General features: G+C 42.3%; 1 long non-coding RNA gene across 1 annotated transcript; it reads right to left on the bottom strand.

Annotated features, from left to right (window-relative positions):
• Positions 1–17,713: 17,713 nt before the first annotated feature.
• On the bottom strand, positions 17,714–18,395 carry LOC125386721. The gene is made up of 2 exons (XR_007227103.1): positions 18,355–18,395; positions 17,714–18,025 (listed from the first exon to the last, which is right to left on the bottom strand). It is a non-coding gene; the product is annotated as an uncharacterized LOC125386721 (long non-coding RNA).
• Positions 18,396–18,988: the final 593 nt, after the last annotated feature.

The raw sequence follows: 18,988 nt of genomic DNA, 5'->3' as shown, positions 1-18,988 counted from the left end.
ACCGTATTTCTAATTGGCCCGTATTTACGCGGGTACGTGGGAAACCCGTGATGAACGAGTTTTTGAATCTGTCGAGAATGGAAATCAATCGGTCTTTATCGTCGCCGAGTATCTCGGTGTCTACATCATTGAGATCGATCGCAGGTTCGGCGATATTATTACAGACATTAACCGTTTTCGACTTACAAATATCGAGGCTATTGCGCGTCATGTGTACGTCGAAGCCTTGGCTTAAAATTTCGCACCCAATAATAATATCGTGTTCTAAGTAATTGTCGGCAAGGACGTGAAAAGTTACCTCCAGTATAAGACCGCTGATACATACGGCGGACAGAATTTGGATCGTACTCTTAACGCAAGTGTTCCCAATTCCTCGCATTACAACTATCTCGGTCGTTCTCTTGCCGGAAAATTTTGAGGCTACCGATTCTTTGATTAATGAGCATTCAGCTCCGGAATCAAAGCAAAACAGGAACGACTCACCCTGGTGACTTAATTTACCGGTCGGGGCCTCCACCACGCAGAAGTTAACCTGGCGCTCCTCTTTCGTAGCAGGGTTTCCTCTACGTAAGGTCGGGCAGTTGGGCGCGATGTGGCCCTCCTCGTTACACCTGTAGCAGGACACCTTCGAAGACGTGGCAGCCTGGTTTTCCCCTGGTTTTCGATTGCGTTTCTCCGCCTCCAGTCTTGTCCTCCCGCGGCACTCAGATGCTTTATGTCCGTGTCTACCACAGTGGTAGCACTTGTGTCGGGAGTCAGAAGGCTTATGCCGTTTAGCTTCGGGACCCGTAGAGGAGCTACTTACTCAAGACGCCGGCCTCTTCACCGAATCGTAGAGCACTGTCATTTCGCTTGTGAACTGGTCCTCGGTCTTGATATCGCTTATGAGTGCTATCCGTAAGACGCGCTGGTCCTGTGAACCTATATGGAGGAGCACGGCAGCGTTGACTATCTCGTCCTTGGTGCACCTTTCCTACCTCGCCATCAGGAAGAAACGTAAACGGCTACTCTAATCTCCCAGGGTTTCACCCTCCAGCCGTGCTCCATTTTTCATCTTCCATAGCGCCGTGGCAACTGTTTCTTTCCCACCATAGCGTATAAGGAAACGGTCTTTAAACTTTGGCCAAGAGGAAACTTGAGTAGCAGGTACTTGCGTAAGCCACTGCGCTGCCGAGCTTTCTAGAGCGGCACTCAAGGCACAAAGTAGCGCAGTGCCTTGCAAAGGTTTTTCTTCCATGATCACGTCAACAGTCGCACACCATGCGGCTGGGTCGGAACCCAAGCTTCCGGGGTTAAAACGTGGAAGCGGTACGGTCGTAAATGTTTCAATCGGTCTTTGCTCTCGCGACTGAGTCATCTGGCGCATGATGCCCATAAGTTGTTCCATCGTTACGTATGGCCCTGATCCCACTTCTGATGTCGGATTGAAGTCAGGATTAAGGAGATGGGCGTTTAATGAATTTTCATTAGAATTAGCCATTGTCGTGATACAACGAAGAGTTTATTAGCACAGGCTTATTAACAAGATTAAGCACTCGTAGCACTAGTGATAATGACCTTAGGTTCGAAACGAATCCGCGGTCACAGGATGATAAACGTATGTTATCGCACAGTTCAAGTCTGACTCTTTGTTAACTAGACGTGAGGTATTCACTGGTTGTAAGATAATACTGTCACTCGTCAATGAGATCGCACGAAAGAATGACTCTCCGTCTCGACGATGTCGTCGAGGAAAACTATAATGGGTGGGTCTAAGGATATGAGATCCTCGGATTCGTCAAAGAAAGCTTTCGTTCCAAAGGTGAGGGAAATTAGCGCTGTTGCTAATTGGTCGATCTCCATATCGGCGTTTTGAAAGAGATGCTGGCCGCCCTTAAGGGGAGGTTGTTGACGTGGGCATCGTTCGTGGAAGATAGGCTTCTCCTATCTTCCCGTAGTTGCGACAAGGACTGTTTGTCTAAATGAAGAACTTTGCTTGACTAAATCTTAAGATTTATTGCGGGTCCTCACGTTAGCTAAACATACTGCGGAGGTATATTGACATCTGGAGATCATCTTACCCGAAGGATAAGATCTGCGTGTGGCGAGCCACGGAACAGAAACCTTTGAAATATTTACTGCCACGTGTCGCTACGGCTATTTCTTTTAAGGAGAGGTATAGAGTTACTCTGTGCCTTTGTTAGATAAAACGTTCATCCCTTTGACCGCGGCTACGTTCGGCGACTAATTGTCGCCTCGAGCCCAAGGTCATGATCATAAATCTCGAACAATCGGAGCGACATTTGTTTATGCTAAGTTACAAAGTTACGGTATTCCCGCGAATCCAAGGAGTGGTTCCGATATTCTTTCATCTCCGACATATATATATAATTAGTATTAGAAAAATTTTAACTTCCACTAATAAATTTACAATTTATTTCTTTTTCAGACATAATACTTTAATATTTAAATATAAAGATTTTAAGTTAATTTCTAAAACTATTAATCTTCAGAATTAAAAATATAAAATAAATTTATAAATCTTAATAAAAAAATGGTTAATATCAACTGTATTTTCGAGCTATCGCGGGGAGACGCGGTCGTTAGAATACGCGTCAGCGGGAGTCGTAAATTCCCGCTACAATTAGAATAATCGACATCACGAATAGTTCGATCACCGTATTTCGGTTAGGATAATAGGGGTAGTTGTGGTATAACACTGTGATTCACAGAGTTAGAAAAAATATATATTTTTCCAACGATTTATACAATCACACAAAATAATAACGTCGTTACATAAGATACCGATAGCGAAGAGAAGGATTATTCTTAGAAGAGAGAGTTCGCGACTGATTAGTCGATTGACTGTATAAAGAAGATTGACCGGGTGACCGCATGAGTAAGACTGACTCTTTGCTCTCGTGCAATTGCGGAGGAAAGCTCGTGTGGGTGTGGTTTTTTGGGTGAAGAAAACGGATTCGTTGCTCACACTTTTCGTTCGTGAAGTGAGGGCAACGATCTGCGATATCCATTGGTTAGTCGATGTTGATGAGTGATGAGAGGGGACGGAACCTCCTACTACTGTTGCTAGTTTGATGCCTTTGTTTTTTGGGAAACCCGACTTTTCCGTTAGGCATTTCCATCTTACGTTAGGCCACTACCCGCTTTCTGCGGAATTCTTAAGAGCGCGTAATAAACCCAAGGACCTTTCTAAAAAACCAGCTGAAAACACTTCTAGAATTAGAAAGTCTTTGTGTGGATGGAGAATAGTAGGGGTCCGAGGACACTACCTTGTGGTATGCCGGATTCTATTGGGAATGTTGCGGAAGTGGCGTCTAGACATTTAACTATGAATTGTCTGTTGGTTAGGTAGGATTTTAAGATGGAGTAGTATGGGTGGGGTAGGATTTTTTTAAGCTTGTAGAGTAGCCCTTCATGCCATACTTTATCGAATGCCTGTTGGATGTCTAGGAATACCGCTGAGCAGTATTTTTTCCTTTCAAGGGTTTGGCTGATCATGTGGGTTATGCGGTGGATTTGCTCTACTGTTGAGTGTTGTTTTCGGAAGCCGAATTGGTGATCTGGGAGTGTTTTCAATTCTTCTAGGAGTGGAAGGAGACGATTCGTGAGCATCCTCTCGAATAGTTTAGACAGGGTAGGTAAAAGACTGATTGGGCGATAGGAGCTGGTTTCATATATTGGTTTACCGGGTTTGGGGATGAGAGTGATTACTGAGATTTTCCACGCCTTAGGAAAGTGTTCAAGGCGGAGGATGGCGTTAAAGATTGATGCGATGAGTGCAATCCCTTTTATGGGAAGTTCCTTGATTACTTTATTTCCTATTAGGTCGTGGCCTGCTGCTTTCTTGGGGTTTAGGCGACTGATTGCTTCTATGATCTCTGCAGAAGTGAAGGGTTCAATAGGAGGGGACATTTGGAAGGGGGTGTGCAGGTATTTGGTGACGTCCGCTGCAGCTATGGAGGAATGGGGTTGGAATACTTCGGTCAAGTGTTTGGCAAATAGGTTAGCTTTTTCTATAGGGCTATGCGCCCATCCACCCTGCGGGCGGCGGATTGGAGGTATCATTTGTGGGGGGCGCGTGAGTTTCCTGGAGGCTTTCCATAGTGAGTAGTTGGAGTCGGCTGTGGGGGACAAGCTGGCGAGATATTTGTGAAAACGGTCATTATTGTAGTTTTTTATGGTTTTGGATAGTTTTCTAGTTGCGTTGTTTAGTTTGCGTTTGTCCTCCGGTGTTCTATGGGTCTGCCATATCCTTCCTAGTCTACGTTTTTCTGCTATTTTTTTTAATATGTACCGGGGGTATTCGTGATTGCTGATGGATGTTTTTGCCGGTGTGGAGACGAGGATAGCGTTTATTATGCTCGCGTTTAGGTATTCCGTGGCTGCTTCGATTTCTTCATTGGTTTTTAGTGAGGTTGAGGCTGAAGTTATGTGGGTAAAGACTTCTCTAAAGAGCTGCCAGTTGGTATGTTGGTTATGAATGGAGCCATTAGGTGTATTATCTATGATAGTTGAACTGACTGTTACTATCACGGGGGAATGATCAGAGGAGAGATCAGCCGAGGAATTGATTTGGACGTGTCTTGACGAGATATTTTTAGTTATGAGGAAATCAAGGAGATCGGGTATTTTGTTTGTGTCGGTGGGCCAGTGTGTGGGTTCGTATGTGGTAAGGTAGTTGAGGTTGTTGGTTATTATGCTGTTGAGGAGGTTTTTGCCTCTTACTGTAACCAGTCTGCTACCTCATTGGGTGTGTTTAGCGTTGTAGTCTCCTCCGGCTATGAATCTGTTGCCCAGGGTGTCCAGGAAGTAGTCGAAGTCTTCTTTGGCGATGGAGTGTCTGGGAGGGCAGTATACAGCTGAAGTGGTGATTGTACCATGACAGTCTTCTATTGCTACGTTTGTTGCTTGGAGGTAGTCTTTCTGGAATGGTTGAAGTTCGTAGTGCTTGATGTTTGACTTGATTATGATTCCGGTGCCGCCGTGAGCCTTTCCGCTGGGGTGTTGGGTGTGGTAGAAGTTGTAGCCGTGTATTTTGAGGTAGTTTTTGTCGGTGAAGTGGGTTTCGGATATGAATATCACATCGATTTGCTGTTGTTTTAAGAATAGTTCTAGCTCAGATTTGTGCTGAGCTAGACCGTTGGCGTTCCACAGAGCTATTCGCATTGGTTTTATTTTGCTTCTGTGTTTATGAATTTGTCCATGAAGTGTGTGAGTAGTGACAGCAAGTTGTTAATTTGCTCAGTTTGCTTCTCGATAAGTTTTTCGAGTCTGGTAAAGTTGTCTGCGCTTTGTGGGGTGGGAATTCTATTTTCTGTGTGTACACTGTGTGTTTTCGAGTTGTATACGTTTCCTTGCGTTGCCTGCGCATAGGATACTGTTGGTGAGGTGAGTTTTTGGGGTTTAGGTTCTTGTATGTTTATGTCCTTCAGTCTCAGTTTTGGATACTTTATATTATGTAGCGATTTGTAGGCTGAGCATCCTTTGTAGTTCGCAGGATGCTCTCCTTGACAGTGGATACACTTGGCGGGGGTTTCCGGAGATTTAGTGCATTGGTCAGTGGGGTGATTACCTGCACATTTTACGCACCGGAAGTTGTGATTGCAGTATTTCTGCGTGTGGCCGTACCTTTGGCACCTTTTGCATTGTATTATTTCTTTCTTTACTAGAGGTGGCTCGAACTTAACTATGGAGTTCATCAGCCGATTGATATTGTAAATTTTTTTGTTGTTTGTTTTTTGTTTTAAGTCTATAAAGAATAAGGATAGTGGGTTTTTTGTGATTCTATGCCTAATGTTGCTGATATTAGTTACTTCGTGGCCGTGGTTTGACAGTTCGCACTTTAGTTCGTCTAGATCGACTGAGTGATGGATGTTGCGTAGCACCACTCGAAATGGTCTTTCTTGTTTGAGCTGGTATGTGTGGAGTTTAGCGTTTAATGTTTTTAATAGCTTGGTTAACTTTCTATAGGCGTCTGGGTGGGTCGGCAGTATTTTCACGTGGTTGTTGTTAATCTTTAACTTGTAGTCCTCTTTGCTGATGTCTTTTTCGATAGTCTTAATCATTGACTGAATGTCGATTACGTCGTTTATGAATATCCGTGGGGGAGGGGGAATTCTTTGAGTATGGAGATTGTTTACCTTTTCGGTTGTAATCATGGAGTCTTCCGTGGACTCCAGTATTGAGAATCTATTGTAGGTGGTCACTTGGCTGGCTGATGGTTTGGTTTGATTCTTGTTTACGTTTGTCTTGGTCGGTTCGAGCTTTCGTTTTTTCGTGTGCTGGTCGTTTACCAGGATGGACGTGTTGCCCTCTTGCCACGGGGGAGGAAAAATGGCGGTGTGATAATTTAGCTCCGGGGAGCCTGTTGGAAATGATAGAGCCGTCATCGAGATAGTTAATTCAGTGTGAAAGAACTAGTCGAGAGGCTGTTAACCCCTGGCTAGGTTAGTTGGATTCGCTTTCGACAGATGGGCGTCACGTGGAGTTTTGTGAACTTCACAGGGCACTGGACACACGTCTGCACGTCTCGGCACTCAGCAGCAACTGGATGGTCACGTGCTGCTTTGTGGACTTTGCCGGGCACTGGACACACGTCTGCACGCCTCGGCACTCACGAACGAACTGGTGGGTCCTTGGGCCTATGGAGTGTTCGAAGGACGACACGTAGACCATTGGTTGGCAAGCCGCGCGGGTTGGCGTGCAGATGTGTTGCGCGGCGGAACATCAACTAACCACAAAAATATTGGAATAATATATTTTATTTTCGCTATTTGATCAGGAATAATTGGTTCATCTGTAAGTTTATTAATTCGAACAGAATTAAGTCATCCAGGTATACGAATTAATAGTGATCAAATTTATAATTCTTTAGTTACAATACATGCATTTTTAATAATTTCTTTTATAGTTATACCATTTATAATTGGAGGATTTGGTAATTATTTAATCCCATTAATATTAGGTTCACCTGATACAGCTTTCCCACGCATAAATAATATTAGATTTTGACTTTTACCTCCATCATTATTTATATTATTATTAAGAAATATATTTACACCTAAAGTAGGTACAGGATGAACTGTATATCCACCTTTATCTTCATATCTATTTCATTCATCACCATCAGTTGATATTGCAATTATTTCCTTACACATAACAGGTATTTCTTCTATTATTGGATCATTAAATTTTATTGTAACTATTATAATAATAAAAAATTTTTCATTAAATTATCATCAAATTAATTTATTTTCATGATCAGTGTGTATTACAGTTATCTTATTAATTTTATCTTTACCAGTATTAGCTGGAGCTATTACTATACTATTATTTGTTGAGAAATGCTCAGTTGGTATGACCGCTAGTTACTAAAAGGTTACTAGGGTTATGTTGGTACGACTCCTGACGACGCTCTTTTGTCTTAGGAGTCGACCGCGTGTTATTTGCTAAGACGCATCCCGAGTGATTAGACGCTTGCTGTGTGATTTGGCGTTTTGTATAAGAAAGAAAATAAAAGGTGTGATAACCAATCCGAGTGGATCAGCTTGATTATCAACCCCAACCTATATAAAATAACAGGTTATGGGCCCAGGGCAGTAAACTGCGGCAGGAGAGACATATATTTTTGAGTTTTCAATTTTTTTTGCGAAATTATCCGAGGAGAAAGCACACTATGTCCGACCAAGAAAGTGTAACGTAAATCACATCAGAGACCAGGACACACACACACACACACCTCGGGCAGGATGGTGTCCCGGTCGGCATACTTCGCACCCGATGCACCGACGAGAGGAACACATGGCGACCTTGGCGACAATGTATATTGGCAGAGTACCTAAGGATTCATTTATGGCCTAACGGTCCTACCATAAAATGTTCCAGAAGCGTAGCAACGGTCACGTACGCCTACAGGGTAGTGGGGATAATGAGAGAACAGATGACCGAAAATAAAAAGATTGTAGGGACTCACTCTCGTACGGTCACGGCTAGAGCACGGCAGTGTCTTATAAGTGTATAAACGAAAGAAAAATAAAGTTTTCTTCTTCCTTATAAAATTTCTCTTTATTTTACGTGACATTTTGGCGATCCGTGCCAGGATCCATCAACTTCAAGAAAACGAAATTACGCATTTCGGGCTACGGTCAACTTTGAAGATTGAGGATCAGTGGACCACTGTAACAGAGCAGACACTTTCGACGTTTCGACAAAGGAACACCGCAACGGAACCTTTCCTACGGGTTAAACGATCAAGGTGAGCAAGCCCTGGATTCTTTTGTCAAATACAGATCGAGAACAGACAGCAAAATTAGTATAACAATGGCAACGCCACGAGAAGACAAAACCGAAACTGTTAGCGCCGCTTTAACTAACAGCGGAATAGACCCAACAGTTAAAGCTCTGCTTGATGCGATGCAGAAGCAGAATGAGAGACTGACCCAACAAATGAGTATGCTTACACTGCGTATGGATGAAGTTGTAGCAAAAACAAAAACGGGAAATGTATCGGAGGCCAGTTCCTTAATAACCGTAGACGAAGTAACCCACACCGCTAAAGATCAATCGGTCCTTCGAGAACCTCGCCCATTACTTCAAACACCACCTCAACCATCCTGGGAAAGGACTTTTCCTGAACAATATACGCAACCAGAGCTAAAAGCTGAGAGTGCATTAAAATGCATTCCGATATTAAACGGAAAGGATGATATAGACGTGGAGGATTTTATTCATGAAATACAAGAAGTAAGAATGATGTGTAGCGAACCAACACTATTACTAAAAATGATTAAAATAGAGAAGATTGTAGGAAAAGCCGCAATGGCAATCCGCAATATTCGTATTACCGAATTCGAATCTCTGTATGAAGCATTGAGACGTAATGTAGCTGCGCAAGTATCAGTGAGAGAACAACAGGACGAATTAAGAGGAATGAGGCAAGGATTAACTGAGAGCGTGCAAAACTATAACATCAGATTTCGAAGCGTTTTTAACAAACTCCAACACAGCATTACCAACGAGTATAGAGACGAACTAACTCGACGGGTGATGAACGAGCAACTATACATGGACTCTGTGACCGACTATGTAAGAGGCCTTCGTCCAGAAATAGGGCAGGCGCTAATGGCTAATCCCCCCCCCCAAACCTCATCGAAGCAGAAAGGAAAGCAATGAATATGGAAAGATACTTTCGCGAGCACAACTCTCGCAGACAGATGACGCGACAAACAACCGCCCCGCCATTTTATCGTAACCAGGCTTCTCATCCAGTAGACAATCGCCTCGCTATTACAAGTAACACAAATAATAAAACTTCACTCACACAAAATATTCTACCAAGAACGAACAATTTTACGAAGTTTGAGAACAGACCATTAAGCGAAATGTCCCAAATGCAATCGATTGGGACACCTTCCCAATCAATGCCAAAATTTTCGGATACCGCCTCAAAGGAAAGCCCCTCCAGGAATAAACCACGTTCAAGAACAATCAGAATTAACAATGCTATCTCAGGAAGATTACCCACAATACTATTACAATTACCAGGACGACCAGGATTGCGATTTCTCGTTGACTCCGGGGCAGGAATCAACTTGCTTAAACAAAGATGCTACCCAGGAAAGACAACAATACCAGACACAAAGAAATTCTCCATGGGACATTCCGAATACGAATCTAATTCCAAAGTCAAATTGAATTTGTTCGACAAAAAGATAGACTTCTCTTTAATAGATGACGATTTCCCAATTATAGAAGATGGCGTATTAGGCTTACCCGGTTTGAATCAATATCGATTCGAACTCTCCAACGAAACATTGAAATTAGATAACAACACCCTTCTGCTGCAACAAGAACCAACCCTTGTATACCTCGAAGGGAAGCCAACGCCAGTGTGCTTTATCAATGGTGGTAAGTCCTCAATTCAAGTTTCTAACATTATCGAAAATACAAATACCATAGATCAAATGCAAAAATTCAAATCTTCGATTCGACTATCGCACATAGAAAAACCTCTCAGAGAACCTATAGAAAAGATTCTTCTCTATTACATGGATGTATTTAATTTAGACAGCGAAACATTACCGTGTACATCTCTTGCTAAACATTCCATTACATTGAAAGAAGATAAAATCATCAACGTAAAATCCTACCGTCCTCCCGAACACCATAAAATCGAAATAAACAAACAGATAACGGAAATGTTAGACAAAAAGATTATAGAACCCTCCGACTCTCCCTATAACTCTCCCATCTGGGTCGTCCCAAAGAAAATCGACGCGTCGGGGAAACAAAAGTGGCGAATAGTGATTGACTTTCGGAAGTTAAACGAATTAACGGACCAAGACGCATATCCATTACCCGACATTGACGATATACTATCGCAACTAGGGAACGCAAAATATTTCTCCGCTTTAGACTTATCCTCGGGATTCCACCAAATACCCATGGATGAGAATTCGAGGAAGTACACTGCATTTAGCACACCACAAGGGCACTTCCACTATAACAGAATGCCATTCGGGCTCAAGAACGCACCCGCTACCTTTCAAAGAATGATAGACACTGCGTTAAGAGGTTTAATTAATAATCATTGTTTCGTCTATCTCGATGATATCATTATATTCGGGCAATCGATAGAGGAACATAATAAAAACTTAGCCATTATACTCCAAAGACTCAGGGAAGTAGGTCTAAAAGTACAACCGGATAAATGTGAATTCCTAAAACCCGAATTGGAATATTTAGGACACTTAGTGACAGCAAACGGAGTAAAACCTAACCCTGAAAAGATAGAAGCAGTAAAGAACTTCAAACTACCCAAAAATCCTACGGATGTAAAATCGTTCCTTGGGTTAGCCGGATACTATAGAAAATTTATTAGGAATTTCTCGAAAATTGCCAAACCGTTAACGGAACTAACTAAGAAAGACATACAATTCCACTGGACTGACAAAACACAACTTAGCTTCAAACAGACCACCAAGCCCTTAAATGGCTGCACAACTGCAAGGACCCCTCTAGTCGATTGATTCGATGGAGATTGAGATTAGAGGAATACGAATACGATATAGAGTACGTAAAAGGAAGGGAAAACGTAGCCGCTGACACCCTATCCAGAGTACACGCGATAACACAAACTGACGTTTTATTAAGACAATTCAGAGACTGGGAAAAATCAGAAGAAATACCAAAATTATTGAAACTAACATCTAACAAAGACAACTTTTTCCAATTAACAAAACCATATCTGGGCCCATATGACGAAACCGTATGATTACAGAAAATATCAGACATACTTAAAACAAATAGAAAGATAGGAATAGGAGACAATAACTTAAACGCACAAGACAAAGCACACATAAAAAGATTTCTTTTATTTTTCAATGACCAACGCGACGACATAGAATTTGCTTACGAACCAATACAGAGTTTAAGCGAAGAGGAAATAGAACAAGTACTAAAAGAAAATCATGACTTGGTAGGACATCCCGGAATACAAAAGACGTACGACAGAATCCGAGGCAAATATGATATCCCACACCTAATAGACAGAATAAAAGGCAGAATAGGAACTTGCGCGACATGTCAAACATCAAAGACTACTCGGATAAGAGGAAAGGAGGAACCACAGATAACCGACACCCCGTTAGAATCTAACGACAAAATCGCTATGGATGTGATAGGCCCGTTGAAAAAGACCAAGATAGGAAACCAATACATTCTCTCTATACACGATGAACTAACCAAATATTTAATACTTGTGCCCCTAAAAACACAACAGACCCAATCAATCTGGAATGCTTTACTGAATCATTACATTTATATATTCTCCGCACCGAAACGTATATTAACTGACAGAGGACAAAGTTTCATTAGCGAGCTAATGCAAAGATACGAAGAAGCATTTAGGATCAAACACATAAAAACCACCTCATTCCATCCACAATCCAACGGAAGCCTAGAACGAACACATGCTGTAATATCCGACATGTTAAAAGCTATACAAAACGATAATGAAACAGAATGTAACAATAAATTTTGTGTGTCTAGCATATAACACTATGGTTCATGATGCCACTGGATATACCCCTTTCCAACTAACATTTGGACACAAGGCCAATCTCCCATCTACCATATCCCAAAATCCGCAAAGAACATACGCTGATGAGATCAGCTTCAGGAAACGAGAATGAGATGCCAAGCTACTTAAAGCCAGGGAAACTCTAATGAAGAGTAAACAAAGATACCAAAGAGATCAAAGAAAAAAAATTATTAAACCTCAATCCATTTTTAGAGAAGGAGATTTGATATTAGTTCATAATGATCATAAAAAACACAAGTTAGATACTGAATGGCTAGGGCCATACACCATTGAAAAAGTAAAAACCCCTTATTACGAAATAATGGTGAATGACTCGATTAGGAAAATACATGGTAATCGTATTAAACCTTATTTTCCAGGACGGTCTTCACCTTCTCCATAAGTAGTTATGCACTTTGTTTTTATTTTGTCTTGTCGATTAAGACAAAGAAGAAAACACACTTTTAGCCAATTAGCCTCCATAAAACAATCCTGAAGAAATACTGAGATTTTAGAGGACCAAAATCAATCTAAGGAGGGAGGTATGTAACGTAAATCACATCAGAGACCAGGACACACACACACCTCGGGCAGCATGGTGTCCCGGTCGGCATACTTCGCACCCGATGCACCGACGAGAGGAACACATGGCGACCTTGGCGACGATGTATATTGGCAGAGTACCTAAGGATTCATTTATGGCCTAACGGTCCTGCCATAAAATGTTCCAGAAGCGTAGCAACGGTCACGTACGCCTACAGGGTAGTGGGGGGTAATGAGAGAACAGATGACCGAAAGTAAAAAGATTGTAGGGACTCACTCTCGTACGGTCACGGCTAGAGTTCGGAAGTGTCTTATACTTGTATAAACGAAATAAAAATAAAGTCTTCTCCTTCATAATAAAATTTCTCTTTATTTTTACGTGACAAAAGCATGGCCGATGTGGACAAGGAGATGAATCCAATCTTGAAGAAAGGAAATTACGAGTACTGGAGAACAATGACGGAAGCTTCGTTGGTCTTTCTGGGCTGCTGGGATGCCATACAGCCAGGATTTACGCCAGCGGAAATGATGAAGCCCGAATGCATAAAGATGGACAAAGCACGTGCGTATATTTTCCGGCATGTACACCGCCAATACCTTGGGGATATCAGAACCCTGAAAACAGCAAGGGAGTGCTGGAAGGCATTAGAAGATATCCACGGAAGATTCACGTCGATGGACATTGTATTATGCATGCGAGAACTAGGAACAATGGAGAAGACCCCTAGCATGGATGTGTCCGAGTATTGCGGTAGAATACAAGATCTATGCGACAAATTATCCAACGTAGGTATAAAAATCGATAACCACGTTAGGGCGTGTTTCCTCTTAGCCGGCCTCGTGGCGGACCCAGATTACTCAACCTATCTCAGAACAACGAGAATCGATAAGGATCTGAGCGCGAGTGTTGTAAAATCTGATTTATTACTCGAGGAGAGGAGATTCGATGCGGCGGAAGGATCATCCGAAAGGGGCAGCGCAATGGCGACCCGGAGACAAGGGAAGTCCAAGCAGCACAAAGATGGCGCCAAGCCGAAGACAAAGGACGCACATGATCAGAAGTGCTACAAATGTGGCAAAATGGGTCACATATCGTATCAATGCCAAGACCAAAAGGGAGACAAGGAGGAAAGGAACCAGAAGGAGAAAAGGAGACAAGAGGACAACAGGAGAGATAGAGAATCGGAAGAAAGGCCAAGGTCTAAGAGACTTATATCGACTCTGGCTTTATCTTCGATCAGCCATGTGAGTAGGGAGATGATAAGTTACCTGGACTCAGGCGCCTCAAACCATATGACATCGGACAGACACCGATTCGTAGAATTCACGCCCGCGACGGGACAGATCAGAATCGGCAAGGGGTATCTGGAAGTCAAGGGAAGGGGAACAATCATCGTAAAGATGGCGGAGTCCTGCGGTGGCTGGACGCTATCCCTATCCAACGCTCTATGGGTGCCCGAGCTAGACGTAAATCTAATTTCGATTAGACAACTAGCGAAGAAGGGCGTCACCACAGTGTGCACTAGGGATGAAGCCATTGGAACGCACGATGATGGAGATGTGGTATTCAACTCGAAGGTTGGAGACGACGTATATTATGTGGAGACGATACCTGCGGAGGAGCACATGGCAGGCATCTCCATGGAGCATGATCAGGAGAAACCAAGCCAGGATGACGGAGACATTGAGGTCATTGAGGCAAGGGCATACAAGGGTACCACGTCGTGGCACGAGAGATTGGGTCACTTGTATGGAAATGCAATGAGAAAGTTTCCTATAGAGAGTGTGAAGGAGGAGTCCAAGAGACAAGACGAGCTATGTGGAGTCTGCGTAAAAGGAAAGATGACAAGGGTGCCATTCTCGAAGACAGCCCACCACATGTGCCAACGTCCTCTAGAAATCGTACACAGCGATGTCAGTGGCAGAGCCCAGTGCAGATCGTTAGGTGGACGTAATTATTTTGTAACGTTCATAGATGATTTCTCCAGGTACATGTACATTAGGATCATCAGTAGGAAGAGCGAGGTATTCAAGTGCTTCAAGGAATACCAGATGGAAGTAGAAGCCCTACATCAATCGAGAATCTGTGCCCTTCAGACAGATAACGGAGGGGAGTATACAGGAGTTGACTTTGAGAACTATTTAAAGGAGAGAGATATCTTGCACAGAAAGACTGTTCCGAGGAACCCTGCGCAAAATGGAGTTTCAGAACGGGCGAACAGGACACTGGTTGAGATGTCTAGATGCCTACTAATCCAATCAGGACTCCCTGACTCTCTGTGGGGAGAAGCGGTGAACACTGCATGCCACATCAGGAACTTATGCCCATCCACTGCTATCGGAGATAAGATCCCACTAGAACTGTGGAAAGGTAAGGGATGCGACATCCAAGGGGAGATCAATAGGCTAAGGGTATTCGGATGCAGGGTCTGGTACCTAAAAAGCCCAGGTGAAGGTAAATTCGACAGCAGGGCGGATGAAGTGATATTTGTAGGTTATGACAGGCAGGTCAAGGGATATAGAATCTACCTACCGAAGACCAAAAAGGTAATAATTTCTTGTCATGTCAAGTTCGAGGAAAACGTATTCCCCTATAAGCGTATGAAAGTGGATGCAAGGAATATCAAAAGGAGATTCACCGAATGGATATGGGACGTTGAAGACATCGAACTCCGAGGAAGAGGTAATATAACCGATATAGGGACTAAAAGCGACGGTGAAAACGATGAGGGACACAGTGACTACTTCCTGGATAGCCTAACAAATGAAAACAGTCAGCAAGAAGTTGTGAGTGCATCAATCGTACCTAGGAGATCAGCGAGATTGCACAAACCAAAGACGTGCAATAGTTGTGCCTGTGTTGCGACAGCTTGTAGAAAGCAAGGTTCATGTGAGTCAGTGAATGTGCACGATGCTCTGAAGGGGCCAGATGCTCAAAAGTGGACAGATGCAATTGCGAAGGAGTTAGAAAATTTAGCGAACAAAGATGTGTGGGACATAGTGAAAAGACCTTTAGACAGAAATGTAACAGATTGTAAGTGGGTGCTAGTCATGAAAAGAGACCCAGATAGTCATAAGGATAGACTTGTAGCTCGAGGATTCTGGCAAAGGCCTGGAGTAGATTATTCCGAAACCTTTAGTCCAATAGTAAAGCGTAGGACACTAAGGATATTGCTTGCTCTGTGTGCGGAGAATGAGTGGTGTTACGAACACATTGATGTGGAGTGTGCGTATCTAAACAGTCCTTTGGACGAGGACATATATATGGAGCAACCTGATTTCTACAAGGTTCCGGGGAAGGATAGAACTCAGTATGTGTGTAAGCTTAAAAAGAGTTTATATGGTTTGAAGCAAGCGGGGAGAATGTGGTTTAAGTATATAAATTGTATTTTGAGAGATATGAATCTGAACTCATGCGTGAGTGATCCATGCATGTATGTAAACACATCCAAAGATCTCATTGTGGCTGTGTATGTGGATGATATCCTTGTATTCGGTACGGAGGCTATGATTCACGCGTTCAAAACTGGGATTAAGGAAAAACTAGATGTGAGGATGTTAGGAAGCGATACTCAATTCCTATCCATCCACTTGAGTAAGCCAAACAGCACTACGGTGGTGTTCGACCAATCCACGCAGATAAGTCAAATGTTGGAGCTGTTTGACATTGCTCAAGAGGTTGGAGTGTCTACACCACTAGCCAAGGAGTGCGAGGCTGGTGTAGACATTGTGGATAGTGAACCAGTAGACAATGAGTTGTACGAACAGGCTGTGGGGCATATAATGTACATCGCCACAGTAAGCCGTCCTGATGTCGCGTGCGCAATAGGAAAATTAAACCAAAGATGTGCGAATCCGACGGTGTCTGACTGGAAGGCAGTGAAACGTGTTTTTTGGTACCTGTTGAAAACTAAAGACTTAAAGTTAGTATACCAAAGGACAGGGCAACCTCTAAAAGTGTTTTGTGATTCAGACTTTGCAGGCTGTGCAATAGATAGGAAGTCTAGAAGCGGTTATGTTTTTATACTTGCTGGTGGAGCGGTGTCTTGGTTGTCGAAGAAACAACCAATCATATCTCAATCGACATGCGAGGCAGAGTTTGTAGCGATGCAAGAGGCAGCTAGAGACTCTGTGCGGATGTCCTTATTATTAAGGGAGTTAGGTCAATCGTCATATTGTCCGCGTCCATGCAAAATTTTTTGTGACAACATTGGAGCGATCACATGGGCCGAGAGTTCTAAACATGTTCAAGTGCGTTACTTTTATGTTAAGAACTGCGTGTCGAAAGGGATACTGGATTATACCTATATATCTAGTTCTGAGAATGTTAACGACATTCTAACCAAAGGGTTAAATAGAGTTAAGACCCAATATTTTACCAAAGCTATGGGGCTTGTAGAAACTAGCGATCAAAGGGGAGTGTTGAGAAATGCTCAGTTGGTATGACCGCTAGTTACTAAAAGGTTACTAAGGTTATGTTGGTACCAGGTTGACACCTGACGACGCTTTTTTGTCTTAGGTGTCGACCGCGTGTTATTTTTCTAAGACGCATCCCGAGTGATTAGACGCTTGCTGTGTGATTTGGCGTTTTGTATAAGAAAGAAAAGGTGTGATAGCCAATCCGAGTGGATCAGCTTGATTATCAACCCCAACCTTTATAAAATAACAAGGTGCATATATAAATGGATTATACATGGAAGTTGCACGATGGGACGATCAAACAGGATGTATCATGGACTCTCGATTTAAAGAATTGTTTCCATTATTACCAATAATATATATATTAGGGCGATTACACAGGATAAGCAAGATTTAAAGAATATGTATGAATGTCCTGTTTATAAAACACGATCGCGAAGACCTACTTACGTGTGGACGTTCAAATTAAGAACTAAGGAGAGAGCTAGTAAATGGATTCTTGGTGGAGTGGCAATTCTATTACAAATCTAATTTTATAAATTAAATTATGGATTAAATATGCAATTAAAATAAAGATTTTCGAAATTGACAAAGAGTGTTGATATTCTTTTTCAAAACACAGTATTATTTTATGCAAGATAATATTTATATAAAAGAAGAATACAACGCATCTCTATGCACGATTACAATTTATTTCTCTATTTTAAATTTCTTTACAACTTACAAAAACATTAATCCGTACACACATTTTGTAACAAAACGATTGCATGATCGCGAATTTGAAATTAAATTTTTAAAATAAAAAATATAAATTATTACAATTTTATAAACATAGTTGTTTATTTGCGACATTAAAAACATTTTGTACACGTCAAAAATTGTTGGTATCAGTCATTATCTTCTATTGAACCCATACTTTTTCTTTTCATAATATAGATCAGTCTCTGAACTCCCAGGATTTATAACTTTTGGACAACCATCTCGCTGCAACAAAACAAATTTCAAATCTTAATCTATTACTACAAATTATAAGTCATATATATGTCGGCTTAACGTTGGGATTGGGGGTAGAAGTGTTCGATGAATCTTAGTTGGTATTGGCCATCGATGCGGTGGATCAATGATGGAGTTTATTGACACAAGTTAGAGGTATTACAGCGTTGGTAGTTAATCACAATATTTAGATACTCGCGGCACTATGACAATGGTCTCGGGTCCGGTAACGAATGCGCGGTCAACGGGATGTCGAACGTGTATATTTCGTGAGAGGCTAAGTTATATTCTGGTTGTCACACAGAGCAAGCACTACGTACCTGAGAATTACTTGTATCGTCCTTAAGATCGTACGGAAGAGTGTCTCTCCATCATGGTGATGCTGTCGAGGAAAACTATGATGGGTGTGTCTAAGGGCACGAGATCATCGGATTCGTGGAGAAAAGTCTTCGTTCGGAAAATGAGAGAAATTGGTGTTACTGTTAATTGGTCAATTTCCATGTTGGTGGTTAGGGAAGGATGCTAGCAGCCCTTGAGAGAAAGTTGCTATCGGGTAGCGTCGTTCGTGAGAAAAATAGACTTCTACAATTTTCCCATAGTTGGAACAAAGACTGCTTGTCGGTTTGAAGGACTTTCGTTAAATAAATCTTAAGATTTATAGCGGGTCCTCGGGCTAGCTGAACATGTACTGTGGGTACGCGTCAACATCTGGTAATCGTCTTACTCGAAGAATAGAGTCTGCGCGTGGCGAGCCACGGGACAGAAACCATTGAAACGTTTACCGTCGTGCCCTGTCCCAAGTATTTCTTTTAAGGAGAGCTATAGAGTTACTTCATGCCTTTGTTAAACAAAACGTTCATCCCCTTGACCGCGACTACGTTCGGCAACTGGTTGTCGCCTCGAGCCCGAGCTCACTATCATAAATCTCAAATAAGTACAGTCGAATCGAATGAC

Source organism: Bombus terrestris, chromosome 17, assembly GCF_910591885.1.
Source record: "Bombus terrestris chromosome 17, iyBomTerr1.2, whole genome shotgun sequence".
In the NCBI taxonomy this organism is placed as follows: Eukaryota; Metazoa; Arthropoda; class Insecta; order Hymenoptera; family Apidae; genus Bombus; species Bombus terrestris.
The sequence above is the reverse complement of the archived record's forward strand: the minus strand, read 5'-3'. Positions and strand labels throughout refer to the sequence as shown.